Consider the following 16096-nt stretch of genomic DNA (forward strand, 5'->3'; position numbering starts at 1 on the left):
ACCAGGGACTTCCTGTATATAAATTTCAAAAAAACTGAAAATCTGCTCTTCAATGGTTGGCAATGCTGCAAGGCCTCAGGAAAATGTTGTTAAGACTGCTTACACTCATAAACAGAGTGAGAAAGGGTTTTGAGGGTGAGGAAGGCCTCCATTAAAAAGGAGGGACAGTCAGTGTAGAGGAACTCACTCAGAGAAGGGGTTGCTTTGGAAGGTGGGTGGAGCTAGGGAGCAGTTTCCCTGGCTGGGAGGGGGTGGGGATGCAGTGTTGATTGGGTGAAGGGAGCTCAGTAAACATCGGATTTACTAAAGCTTGTTTTGTTTCCTGCTGTTATGCTTATGATTTTTTTATTTATATTTTATGCTATTTGCATTTATATCTTTACTGTATTTTCTAATTTTTTATTTTTACAACCCAACAGATGAATGCAATCATGTGTGCACAGTACATACATATGAACACACTCATTTGCTGATATCAAACTTGCTACAGCTTGTTTTGTTTCGTGTTGTTACGCTTATGATTCTATTATTCATATTTTATGCTATTCTCATTTACAATTTTACTGAATTTTCTGATTTTTTACTTTTACAACCCAAAAGATAAATGCAACTGTGTGCGTAAGGTACATATGTACGTACGCACTCATTTGCTGGCATTAGCAGAGCTTGTTTCTTGTTGTTACACTTATGATTTTTTTAATTTACATTTTACGCTTTTCTCATTAATATTTTTACTACATTTTCTCATTACTCATTTTTGCAACCCAAAAGATAAATGCAATCACATATGGTATGTACATACACTGGCATTGGTGACCTTGCTTGAGCTTGTTTTGTTTTTGTGTTTTTACATGTATGATTTTTCCACATTTTATTAAAGGATATGTGCACTAAGTACCGCACTTGTAATGAAATACATCAAGCACAAAGAAAAAAAAGAAGATACAGGAGAGAGAGAGAGAGAGAGAGAGAGAGAGAGAGAGAGAGAGAGAGAGAGAGAGAGAGAGAGAGAGAGAGAGAGAGAGAGAGAGAGAGAACAACCAAGATGAAATACGAACAGTGATAAAATATTCTCTTGTGTACTATTATGATGTGTTATAATCATACAGTCTACTAAGCTTATGAAACACTGTACAGTAAACCAAGCAAACTAAAAAGAAAAATGGGAAACGAGATACTGTGCTAAGAAACGCACCCACACACACAAACACACACCCTATGTAGAGGCAGTAAAGTCAACATTGATAAAATGACACATGCAGATGTAAACACACACACACACAGGCATACAAGTAAAGCTTGTGTGATATGAGGTGAAAGGAAAAATCATTAATTCCAATAAAACAGAAAACAATCAACTACTTTTTAATAGTGTTCTTAAAATGAATTTGCTTTGGACAGATGCCAAGGAGAAATGCCCTATGTAGTGAGAAGTACACAGAGGGTGTTTTACATAACCAGTTTCCATGATGGTCTTTACTTATCAAACAAATTTCATTTTCAGCACACTGTACTAGGCTCAGCTTTCAAACAAGATTAACAAACTTATAACTTATGTAACAATTCATAACCACCCCTTATAATTACCGGTAACAACCACTTACCAAAGAACTGACATACGCAACATTGAATATGATGTAAACAAATGAGTCAGGAAACAGCTGTTTTGAAATCTTACGGGATTTTACTTTAGCATAAAGTATGTTAGTTTACCTTTGTATACCCATTTGACATTTATATACAATAATAAAAATAGTAATTCCAGTACTTTATTTGTTTCTTTAGCAACTAAAAAATGATTCTTCTAATTCTTTCTCTAGCAGGCTCAATCTGCTGATTCTGAGAACATAAATATTATGTCAATGCAAATGGCGGATGATTAGTTTTTTATACATATTATGATGATGATATAACATCATAATAATACAGTATTACTGGATTCAGTAAGTAAAATAACAGTTTCATTACTGTTACAAATGTCCTTTTGATCATTTGCACTTTGCTTTTCCCGTCTTGATATTTCAATATGACATAACGTGAAATTGAAAAAAGTACTACTGTATATAAATGTTTTTGTAAAGTTCATTTGACGTTTTCCCCATGCCTTGTCCTTCAATAATGACAAACTAGGTGTCAAATGAGGAGATAAATTCATGACCGTACCCTAAGCCATTACCAACCCTTGACCTGACCATATTAATCCTTGCTTGAGGGGAAAATCAGCAGCCAGTTGCACCACACGGTTCCAATCTTGTTAAATAGTCCCCAGCCAATCTTGTCACGAGAGCTCTCTGAGGACATTCCCACTCCGTTCAACTACCTGTCATGCCATTAGCGTCACTGCCTTGACCTGACCCACACCTGCGATCTCCTCCCACTAATTCTTGCCTCTCCACTCTAAGTATCTCATTATTGTCCTCATCTCCCTGGACCCTTTTATGGCGACTTTTAACAACCTTTTCCAGATAGCTGCCAGGATTAGTGGCATGCCCCGAGGACAAGATGAGTAAGAAAACTGTCAAACACGACCTCTGTCGGCGCTGGTTGCATAAATAGGCTCCAACGGACCATCTGAGAGCTAGTGTATCTTGCAGCATCTACCTGTCAAAAGTCTGTCTGAATAGGCCTCCTCTGATGCTGTCACTCTGAAGGTAGTCCTACCTCACTGCCTTGCCCCTCTGAGCACTGATCTCTGTAGCCCACCACAGCGCCATTCTGCCTCCTACTCCCTCTATGGTGGGGGATCAGGACGCAATGCAGCTTCCACTGATGCCCTGCCACAGGAACCTGGCTCTGATCTCCTTCAGAGTCTTGTCCACAGACTAAGGTAGCCTGATCAGTTGTTAGTTCGGCCTCACCATTTTGTCTTTACCTGATTTTTTCCACCTGTTCTCCTATTCCCATGTCCATACCACTTCGTTTCTCTCAAGATTCATGTGATTTTGATTGTGGTGTTTGATTTATCAATATTGGAATACTAGTGTTAATTTTACATTCACTTTGGCTATAAGTGTTAACATACAGTGACTTATTGATACCAGTGTCTTGCTATTTGCTTTTGCATATTCCAAATTAAGTGTCACACAAAGTTCCTTCATGTATTACAACATCCCTGCTCTTGCAGATCCATGGTGTGAGTGCCTGCTGTGTGAAATTACCTGTAGGTCAACAGTGTCAGCTACCTGCATTTACAGGTGCCATACCCGGTCCAGGTATCCGAGTCCCAGTGTGATCCTTGCCTTGCTTGCTGTACCCCATCCTGTACCTTCTAAGGATCTTATCTCATATTTGCAATGTGTATTAGCCTAAGAAGGAAGAGTTATAATGCTTGCACTTGTGTGACACTCTTCCTTAGTGATTGTGATCCTCAACACAGTAATTTGGATTGTGCCACAGAGCTCCACTGATAGCTTCTGAAAATATTTTCTCTTCTGATATTTTAGTAAATTATACTTTTAATTGGGGAATCTGAAAATATTTTCTCTTCTGATATTTTAGTAAATTATACTTTTAATTGGGGAATCTAAGTTTGCCTTAAATCCTTATTCTTATGGTACCTGGGTACAGTCACTATTAAACTGTCTGTTCACCGGAGCGTAGCCCCTGCTATCTAGGTTATAATTAGATCCATCCCTTATCCCCAAGGCTGCGCGAACGTGACATTACTATTACCGCTACCTTACAGCCCTAATAGCCTATATGACTTATGCAAATGGATACTGTGAGTGTCACACCTAGCCTAGGTCAATAGTTCACACATACACGTTTGTATCTTCTATATGATAATACAATTTGGTAACAACTGATAAGAAAGTTGCAGTATAAAAACTCACTAATGGTCATAAAACCATGGTAGGTTGTGGGTAAACAAAGGTAGGCTAACCACCCTAAATTGTGTCATTATAAATGTTTTTCAAACAGGTAATATATTTTGTATTTACAGCTTTAGTTTAAAGTGGTTCTTGTTTATTGTATTTACAAGGTTAGGTTGGAGGATGAGTACAGAGTTGCCCTTGGCCACCCAAGATTTTTTTTGCCTTTATCCAGATTTCGCCATCATCTGATGGGCCTTGGCTCTATTAATCCGGATAACTGACGGATTACTCCACACTAAATATGCTAATTAACAACAAACAACACAATTCAGTTTCCTTACCAACAACAGAGAATACACTGTACAGTACTAGACACAAAATAAAACCAAACTGTGTTTATACTGTGCACAAAATGTATAAAAAAATCTTAACTTTGAAATATCCTGTGATATGCCAAACTGCTGGACTTGAATAATCTTTTTTTTTTTACAAAGAATAACCAAGAAAAGCAAACGAGAAAAAGCAAGCAACTCAGCTAACATGATGCTTATATGTATATTTACACACACAAACACATGTACAAATGCACAAGCTGATTTTATATTGAACAAGTGGCTACCATTTTGTACTGCATTTTGATAGTACCTCTACATTTAAAAATATAATAAAAAATTTACTCAAATGTTTGTGTGTGCAGGGTTTTTACACATGTATGACAGCAATATTGTGTTATTTAGTACAGCATACAAAAATTTATGAAATCTTTACACCATCCAAAAACAGATCAGAAGCTACTAGAGAGCTAAGGCTACCATAAATCTTTGTCTGAAACCTTTGCTAATGTGAAATGCACTAGATTAACACCATTATATTTGTTCAATTCAGTATGGGATATTAACTTTATCATGTACTATATATATACTCTGAGTTTATGCCTTGAAATTGAATATGTGCAACTTATAGAAAAAGTGACACATACTGTACTGAAACACATACTAACCGAGCTCTCTAAGGTAGGAAAGTCAACCCATGAGTACTATTAAGACTTGAGAGAGAGAGAGAGAGAGAGAGAGAGAGAGAGAGAGAGAGAGAGAGAGAGAGAGAGAGAGAGAGAGAGAGAGAGAAAACAAAACTGCAACTGCCATTATCTTAGAAAAGTTTACAATTCATATTTGACTCACTTGATTACAGATCTTTTAAACCTGCAAGAGAGAGAGAGAGAGAGAGAGAGAGAGTTCCTTCCAAAGAGAGAGAGAGAGAGAGAGAGAGAGAGAGAGAGAGAGTAGAGAGAGAGAGAGAGAGAGAGAGAGAGAGAGAGTCTCCAAACAAACAGCACAGATGATCTAAATGCCACCTAATCATTTCATCATGTCTTGAACTCATATGGATATGCAATACTCATCCCAAATGGCCTTCCACCCCCAAACTCCTGCCCTATTACTCTTTCACAAGCATCCTACCCCCAAAAAACCTAATCTCAGTCTGTTTACGCCTGTGAGCAGCGTTACTATCATTTCTTTCAGCTCACAGAGCGGTGCCAACCATCAGTGTGGCTGTTATGGGGCTGGGGCCCTCTGGATAATGTCGGTACAGGCAGTCCCGGTTATCGGTGGGGTTCTGTTTTCTGAGGGTGATGATAACGGAATCGCCGCTAACCGAAAATCGCAATTTCAGCGATTTTCGGTTATTGTTATCGGCGCCTGTCAGGTATGTATCGGTGTAATACCCAATTATCTGCGCCAATAAGGGAAATCAGCAATTTTTGGCGCGAAAATTGCTGATTTCGCTTATCGGCGCCCAATAATTGGGTACTGGCACCAATACATACCTAACAGAGGCGTCGATAACCGAAAATCAACGCTTTCAGCACTGATAACCCCGATAATCGCCGATTTTCAGTTAGCAGCGATTTTTGGTATCATCACACCCTCAGAAAGCGGAACCCGCCCGGTAACCAGGACTTTAATTGAGGGATAATGTATATTTTCACTGATCTGTATTTTTCTGGACCAAACACAGGGTTACAAATTTTTCTATTTACATGTCTGCACACAAATACAAACTTATTTTAGTCATGACTTTCATTCCGGCTACAGATTAAAGCAAAATTTTCTAGCACAGTGACATTCACTCTTCAATAGCATAAAACACTGGTTCCAGATGGGCACCACCAAAGGGAACTTTACGTGTCACAGACCCCTCCTTTCTTCCAATCTTGTGCTTCTCATCCATTCTAATTTCTTCTTGGTTGGCTGTTTAACTTAGTTAACTTTACCTTGTTTCATTTTCAATTCAAAATCAAAATATTACAATGTGACTCAGCAGTCTCATTACACTAATAATGCTGTAATCAGGATGGGTGCATGTACTATATGAAGGCAGGCCACAAGGTATATAACCTCTAATACTTCTGGATTTGTACAATTCTTCTCCTTGTTCTCATCTGTATTTATCGTTTATGGATAAATAAATGTCTTCAGACTAATGACAACAATCTCCTCATTTTTAGAACAAGGCAAGAATGTTCTGGCTATTGTTGAAATATTATACAGCCATTGTATGCCTCTCAAATCCTGCAACTAATGGTATTCAAGGTTTCATGAGTAATGATACAGGAAGATTATTATTATTAATTAAGTAAGTAGTAGACCCTCTTTTAAACAAATAGTGTTAAAAGTGATAGCTACGTCACTGTGAAATGCCAGAAAATTACGTCACACACCAGACCCGCAGCTCAGCAGGTACAACAGAGAAACCTCAGCCATAAACTTTTGGCTTGTGAGAAAATCTCGCCAGCCAATAAGCTTCAGTGTGAATGTTTTCTCCTTAGCCAATCAGCGGGCAGCTGAATTTGGCCCCCACTGACCTTTCTCGAGTCTAAAGAGCAGGACTCACATAAAAAATCAATCTACTCCCGTCTTTTGGTGTGACCATGCTCAGTGGAGCCTTAGCAAATTGTGGCCTCAATTAACACCAAAGAAGACTTTCTTCTGAAGGACAACTCAAAGAAGACTTCTTCCTGAAGAACAACTCTACAGAAGATGAACTACCAATTTCAGTATCCTGTTACTGTTATACAGTACTGTGTTCATCTGGAAATAAATCATCTAATTTTGCAACCTGTTTTCCCTCTTCAAGTATGACCAATATCGGCATGTTACTGGCAGAATACAGTATCTAGAAAAATCAATTACAGGCGGTTCGGTTAACAGCCGATCCGGTTTTACTACAGCGTTATCGACAATTTCAGCATTATCGGCGCTTTTAATAATTGGGCATTGGCACTAATATATACCTAACAGAGGTGCTGATAACCAAAAATCAGCAATTTCGGCGCTAATAAGTTCTGAAAATCGCGAAAATCTCAATTTTCAATTAGTGGCGTGTTAGGTTATCATCACACCCTCAGAACGGAACCCCACCGATAACCAGGACTGCCTGTATTGAAAAATAGAGAAAACTCTATACTAACTGAATGCCACTGATGCAGCTATCACTTTTAACACCACTATTATTGTTATTATGATTATTATTAAATAAGATTTGGAAATCAAAGAAATCAAACACAAATCTGCACACGAAAGCAATTTCATAAATTATTCTGACATGATGTATTGCTCTATGTAAATAAATCATGGTATCAAAAATGTAACTCTGTATTTTGTATCAAAGGGTTAGTCTTCCTATGACTAAGGTTGTGACAAAGGTGATGATCATTTTTCTGAAAAACCATATCATGAAATGCTGCCTCTTACCCTCCTTTAATTAAACTAGTTGGAGTGGTTTCAAAGACTCATGACATAAAGTTTATGATGAGGGATTTTGACATATTTTTCACTACAGCTGCAGGTCAAAAACAGCCAACCAATTGAAAAACAAGAGCTAGATTTCATTACTAGACAACGCAAAACTCACCTACTGCAAAACCTTACATATCATAATGCCTTCCTTCCACCAAATTCAATAAGGAAAGTATTATCAAAATTCAACTAACCTGTACCTATATAGTATTTGTCAAAATGACTCTTCAATTGTAATGGTGTGATACACAGCACTCTGTAACAATTAACCTGTGATTAACTACGCACTCTGTTGATACTAAGGGGTAGGCAGGCAACTACCTCTGGAACAAGAGGTTTTGTCCAAGGAAATGTAAAAACTGCTTGGTAGATGCTATGGCCAACTCACTGTTTCATATTGATAAACATCCTCCAGTGCATCATAATCATCAATCAACTTGAAACACTTTTTGCAAACTATACTTGAATGGACAAAGGAGTGTTGAGCTCCTGGTTCACAATTGCACTCAAATAGAATGGATCTGCATTTTTTCATGGGTGGTTGTAACCTTTCAAATCCATCAATCACTGAAATTTAAGTGAAGTCATGGTAACCTACTCTCCTATCAATCTTTAATTTACGAAGTAGTAACTGTAATCTATTTTTATACAAACATATCCCTGAAATAAAAATAAACTTCATTTTTAATTCCTTCTTTTGTGAAAGATCATGCTACTATGATATTCAGTTAACAGTGTTAAATGCATTTATTAATATTATACAGTACTAGTTTTCAGGTCTTCCCAGTGTTTCTTATAATTCACGCAATTAAACTCTCATCTGATAAATGTATGGATTTTTATGCTTCCATGTTCTAATTTCTTTTCTTTCAACAGCTTCAGTTATCTGCAATCACTGATACACACCTTTTCTGAGCTTTCTTCCATGCCTCCTTTGGCAAACATCCCTAAATACACATTACAGACAAAGGCAATGAGGTGTTGTTGGGCACAGTTTTAGCAATTTTGGACGTCTGCTGAGGCATCTGGTGCATCTGGGACTGCATTTGCTGAGCAAAGCCTGAGTGGATGGCTGTGTTTGCTGTTGTCAGGCTGCTGTTGGTGCTGCTGCTGGTGATAGTTTGTTGCTGCAGTAGCTGCTGGTGTGGAAGATAGTGTTGTTGCTGTTGGACCTGCATCTGGTATTCCAAAATGCTGCCATTTCTGCAATACATGTTATGGTCTGTTCAATCCATCTGCAATAAAAAGTGTCAACTTTTTTAAAATCAGTTATTAGCTTTTTCTTTACTCACAATTAAAGCAAAAATTTCCCTTCCATCTTTACTCACAAAAAGCAAATTTCCCTTCCATCAAGAATCAAAGGGTGTCTGAAGCAAAGTAACTGTTGAAAAGGAAAAACTGGAGACAGGTAGAGTTAAAAGATATTGCGCTAATGTTTGAAAATGACCAAAGGAGTAAAGTGAAAACAACATATAAATGCAAATCAAATGCTAGGCATTATGTCTCAAAAAGGTTTCTTTACAATAGGCCAAATTAAAAGTTTTTAGTTTACTATTTTCTTATGTTTTCAAGTCAACAAAGAAAGTGGTAGGAGATTGGAATAACAAGTATCGTGAATGATAAAAGATGACTATTTGAAATACAGTAGTTGAACAGAGACTGAAGGTATTTTCTGTAGCTTGTTGTCACTGGACTTGTTTCTATTCCCCATTTATAAAATCTTTCATAGTAGACATGGCAGCCAAAGACCAAAATCATATCTTTTATTTACACCAACATTTGGAAATCCCTTCTCATCTTCAGGGCTACAATACAATCAATCTGTACATACATGCTTAAATAGCTCATATATATAAGATACTTGAAAAGATTATGTCATTAAGCCAAAGTAAAATAAAAATAAGCCAAAAATAAAATAAAACTATATAGCAGTCTTTATGATAAAGCAAATCAAAACCAAACATAGAGTATAAATAACATAGATAAAAAAGCTAACTCTTAAATCTTTCAGTAATAACATAAGTTATATTTGCATAAAATGCAGTATGTGTAATATATATACCCATAACATAAATTCAAAAGGAAGCACTTTAGTACCTAAAATATATTTCATAGTCATGTCAGCTCATTTCTATGTTTTGCATATAAAGCCAGAACAGCTGCCACAAAAACCTCAATTCAGTTACCTTATCCATAAAAATACCTGTACCTGTTAGCTTCCTAATTTGGTATGCAGCTCAACAATTGGATATGCAGTACAGGCAGTCCTCCCGATTATCAGCAGCCTCGGTTACCAGCAATCCGGTTCTGGCGGTTGTCTGGCGAAGACGATAACCAAATTTTCGTCGCTGATAACCAGTTATCGGCACCAATAATCAGGATCAGTGCTATTATACGGCTGATTTTTCGGTTAGCGACAATTTTAGTTATCGTCACGCCCGTCGAACAGAACCACACAATAACGGGGACTGCCTGTAATCATTCTGTCAGGAGAATCCAGTAAACACAAACTCACCACATACTCTTTCTTTTACCAAAATTTTCTTTGTTGTTTCATGGATTTTCCAGGGTCCATAATTTCTCAATGGTTTTTGTATGCAGAGACCTCTTCTATCTCTAATAAACTATCCCCTCTACTGGCTGAGCAGCAAACCTTCATTACACCCATACTTATCCTAACCCTAACCAATTCAGAGATTACTGCCACTATCATATCTTTCTTCACTCAATACATCTATAACGAGTGCAAACAGAAATGACATAACTACCAATCCTTTATGCAAACCAATTCTAATTTCAATTCCTGTTTTACCACAGGGTGTTGTCTTTGTTCCTTTATACAGTGCATCATTTCAGTCAAACTATCCAACTTTCTTGGTACCTCTTTTTCTTAAACACAAAACTACCTTCCAGGTATTCTATCAAATGCATTCTCTTGGTCTATAAATACTGTGGGGCTTCTGATTACTTTCCAGCCTCTTCTTCTGTTACTGTCTCATTATAAGAAAATTTAAACCATACTACTGTTCACACCAATCTTCATAATTCCTCAATAATCTCTCATCAAATGTTCATGTTCTATTAGTCAGTTCATTTTATAATTGCCACACTCCCAATATCTCCCTTCTGTTTAAACATGTTACCATCAGACTTTCCTCCAAGTCATTTATTTCCATTCCTCTTCCCAGATTTGCTCAACAATTCCGCTATCCGTTTTTCCACCTCTAGGCCAAGTACCTTCAAAAAGGTTGGTTGGCTCAAGTATGCCTAAAGAAAGGCACTTGGGGTGAGTTATATACCAGTATTTTATTCTCTATTTTATTGCTCTTGAGGTCAAGTTGGGTTGGATTGGGATGTCTTAGCAAGGCAAAAGGTCAGGCAGGAACCAGAGCACTATATCAAGATTAGATTATGGAAGGATTATATCTTTGGTCTACATAATTATATATATAAGAGGCTGGGGACCACAATCCTAGCCTGACTTCATAAAACTACCTAAAAATTGTCCTCCATGTCCCTGCTCAGAGAGGGCAATGAAATGATATCATGCATTACAAAATAATGTACCCACCGCTAACCTGCACTACATATTACTCAATATCTGTAAAGGTAAAAAATGGCTAAAACACAAGAAAAGCATTTAAACTATATAATGAAAGTTCTTTGGAATGTTCTAAATCACCCAAAAATGATGTTACTTTGCCAATTAGTATTGCCCTCAGAGATCATGAATTACAGTACGGTTCATAGAAGCTTTCCTAATATCAGCTCAACGTAAGCAGGGCCAGGAGCACCTGTTTCAAACAGATCCCATGATTCTTGTTTATTAGTGCGACACACCTGAGAATGGGTCAGGAATTTTTAAACCAAGCCATATCTATCCCCAGGCTCACCTAGGTCAAGCCATAGGCCTATAGGACTTTTTAATCCAGCAATCAGAGCAATATGGAGAAGTAACATGCACGTGCCTTGATTCAAAAACATTTGTTTTTCAACTTCCCAATCGCCCTAATGGATGCACATTTCATAAAATTCATCAATTATATTACTGATTATGACAAGTTTAATGCCATAAGAGAAACCTACTTTCTCCCATTGAGCAGCATCTTCGTTACCTTGAATAATTCTACTAAAGTCCCACAATGGCAGGTATTATAGGGGAATTCTCTGGCCAGTGAAAAATGCAATGTCAGGACTCTAGCACACACAAACAAGAGGCCAATGTCCATACCAGCCAAAACATTTTTCTTTATATTGCTACAGTTACCAAAATGAAGAGACTGGAACCCACAGATTTCGAGTTTAGGTAATGAGTGCATTTCTGATGGAGCTCGCACATAGTGGTAAGCATGGTTTCAACGTATATCATCAAGGTGCCTAGGCCAGTGTCCATGTTTGTATTTCCATCCATTGATTTACTTGTTTGCATTTTCACAATATTATTGGGAGGGGAGCCCACTGACATTGTTGGGACACGAGTGCCCCTACTTAAGATTAGCCAGGTTAAAGATCTATTTCTGTTAAAGTATGTCTTTGATATACTTCTAAGTGAGCCATAACAACTTGTAGCCAAGGATAGGCCTTTATGTTTGAATGGAAATTTGCACCCAATGACATACATATGTATATATATATATATATATATATATATATATATATATATATATATATATATATATATATATATATATACATATATATATATATATATATATATATATATATATATATATATATATATATATATATATATATATATATATATAGATATATATATATATATATATATATATATATGAATATATATATATATATATATAGACATATATATATATATATATATATATATATATATATATATATATATATATACTATATATATACATACATACATACATACATACACATACATACACATGCATACATACATACATACTATGTTCAAGTTAACAGAACATAAGAGCCAAGCTAGGGTTGCAAATCATCCCATATATTATGCATGTCTGTGTGAGTTAAGGTTAACCTTGACTGGAACAAGTAGCCCTAGTTAGGCGTCCCTCATGTTCAATGGGAAACTTCAGCCCAACTGACCTATACTGGCTTCACTATGGTCCCATATGAAGAATGCAGGGAGAAGCTCTGGAAAATGACCATTTTCATATTTCATATGAACGTAAGGGCAAATGTAGCCACTAGGGGGTCCACGTGGTCTAACAGGCTATCCCTTAACTGTGGCTTGAGCATTCTTAGAGGGTATGGTCTAACCCGAACTCACCCTTACCTTAGAGCGTTGTTCCTTACCTGGCTGAGGAGGGGTTTGCCCCCACTAGAACCCCTCAATCACAGATATTATGATGGAATCAACGACTACAGAATGAGCACATTTTCATGATTTCGCAAAGGATTTTTGGGAAAAACTGGGGTTACTACGCATCGTGATTCTGCCAGTTGCTGACCAAGATACTTACCTAATTTTGTTTTATGTCTGTGGAGTATGTTTATGATATTTATCTTCATGTTTTTGTGAAATCATTTGAAATTTGCCAAGCTCATTTGCAAGAAGTTTTGTTTCTATGTTCATCCCTGAGGAGTTCGTAGTACACAAGAGGCGTCCCAAGAAGCTTTACTGTAGACAGAGATAGAATATAGAATTTTGTGTGTGGCCAGCATTGAGACTAGCCTTGCCTATGGGGTCATTCAGTCCTGAAACGAAAATTGACAGTAAATGGTTTTGAAAGGCGTAACAGGGAGGGGAAAACCTTGCAGTTTCACTATGAATAGTTCAGGTGAGCTAGACTATGGCAATTGACACTTTCCTATGTTATTTTACTTGCTTTACAAGAATTTAAGTAATATTTTGTCGGCTGGCTGTAACTAAACTGTAATTGACCTTTGAAGACTACCCGGTGGTAGATCTAAGCCAGCATTCACGGCAAACCCCCCACCCCCTCCATAGCTAATACAGCAAAATTGTAACCAGTAAACACCCAAAATAACAACCTAACATACCTAGGGTGTTTACTAGTTTACAATTTTATATAATAGCTATGGGATGGAGAGAAACTTATGGAATACCAGCTTGGATCTATGCAAGTAAATAACATAGGAAAAGTCAATGGGTAGATTACAGTTTTGTATCCTGGCCGCCCTAACTCATTCTGCCGTGCAGAGATCCCTCCCGCCAAGGTAAGTAGTTCCACCCAAACAGCTGACGACCAACGACCCGAAATGCCCGAGACCTGCTTTGCCCTGCGTCCTTCCTCAGTCGTCGGGTTCAAGAGTTGCTAACATGGCTACTTTACGTGTCTTCCGTGTAAGTATCCGACCCACGTGGAATTTCTTGACTAGAAATCCAGTGACCCTTTAAAGCTTTCCTTGAATTAATTAAACATGCATATCCCTTAAATGGCCCGTTTCAACACCACGTCAAAATGCGGTCTAATGTCGCCGAATCACAACAATCTGGGGCGCCCCAGTTCAGTTGTCCAGATCCGCCAAAAGCCAGTGTCCCATCGCCAAAGCGAAGAATGGACCACAATATTAGCCATTCGGTTCTCAGGCGATTCCGACTTGAATGAAGATGCGTGCTATTCGAAAAGTTAACGATTTACTAACTCCGCGGCCCTTCTGGGGATGTCAGGGGCAAAAACCCCCCGGCCAAGTAACGCATGCCGTCTATGTTAGGTTAGGTTGGTTTCATTAGTTTGGGTCGCGACCTGGGTTTGTGGGGTCAGTGGGGTGAAGCCCCGGCCGGTAAGGGCACACCGTCCTAAGTTCGGTTAGAGTCGGTTTCGTCAGGTTGAGTCGCCATCTTTTTTGTATCCGTCCGCCGATTCTTTAGCCAGTACCCACTGCCACCTGGTGGTGGGTCCAGGTAGGATATCAGCAGACGAAACCCACAGCACACGAAACTGTAACTAAGCCAAGTCAATTGCCACACTGGAACTACAGCTTAGAATTAACGAATCGTTAAGAGAGGGTGGAAAGTAAGAAGAAGAGAAAGAGAATGAAAGGAGTACAGTAAAAGGAACGAAAGAGGTTGCAGCTAGGGGCCAGGGGACACTGCTAAGAACCTGAAGTGATGCCACAGTGCACTGCGTGAGGTGCACTGACGGCACCTAACCCCTTACGGAGAGCTTTACTGTAGAATTCCGGACAGCCTATCTGAGCATTACCTGTGGTCCTTTAAAAGGTAGCCTCATCAATTTTTGCTGCTATATAGAATTTTTTAATTTTTTTAGACAGGACCTACAGTGGAGTTACACGCATAAAGGTGACAATTAGTAAATACAATAACGTGGTGTTTGCCTAATTTTAATATGTTCAAAATAATTCAAAAACACGATATACGGTTTCTCAGGGTATCATATTGCGAAAGATTTTATAGTTCATCATTACTATTATTCCTCGCGCAACGTTTTGGTCAGCTGGTTATAATGCTACTCAAGACATCTACACAGATTCAAGATCATACTGTACCTTGAGCGTATGTCAACAAAGAAAATGCCAGTGGGCAATTCACTCTATTTCACAGCATCAGACATTAATCGGGCGTCAAACAGACCCAGAAGACGCCGTTGTCAGTGGTTCTGTTTGTTCCAGCAATGCTCATGAAGCGAAATTTACAGTGTTCTAAATATAATTCGTGATAGATATATTAATTTTTATTTTTCTGCTGCATGTATCTAAATACATTTTGAACACTTCTGCCTACTATCGATATGGAGAAATTATAGTCCAATCCTTTTTTTGTAGGATACTGGCTTTTTTTTCTATATTCTAAGTAAAGATTTTGGAGCATAACATTGTCGTACTATCACTACACTGTAGGGCAGTCTGCCGAAGCAGAAGGGTAGCTTATTCTCAGACAACTATATCTATGCATTCTTTACTGTTCAGTACGACTCTACAGAAATTAATGGTGGTGTTATTGACTCTCTGTGACGGAAATACACACAAGCACAGCTCATATATAATATATAATTATATTATATATATATATATATATATATATATATATATATATATATATATATATATATAATATATATATAATATATATAATATATATATATATATATATATATATATATATATATATATAATATATATATAAATATATATATATATATATATATATATATATATAATATATATATAATATATATATAAATATATATATATATATATATATATATATATATATAATATATATATAATATATATATATATATATATATATATATAATATATATATAATATATATATAAATATATATATATATATATATATATATATATATATATATATATATATATATATATACATACACAACACATATATATACATATGTATATATATATATATATATATATATATATATATATATATATTAGTATATTAGTGTATATACATATCCTTTTCCCCTGAAGGTTAATGCCTAAAAGTGTTACCCCATATTTTCAACAGCGTATTAGTTTT

Source organism: Macrobrachium rosenbergii, chromosome 42 (genome assembly GCF_040412425.1).
Source record: "Macrobrachium rosenbergii isolate ZJJX-2024 chromosome 42, ASM4041242v1, whole genome shotgun sequence".
Classification (NCBI taxonomy): Eukaryota; Metazoa; Arthropoda; class Malacostraca; order Decapoda; family Palaemonidae; genus Macrobrachium; species Macrobrachium rosenbergii.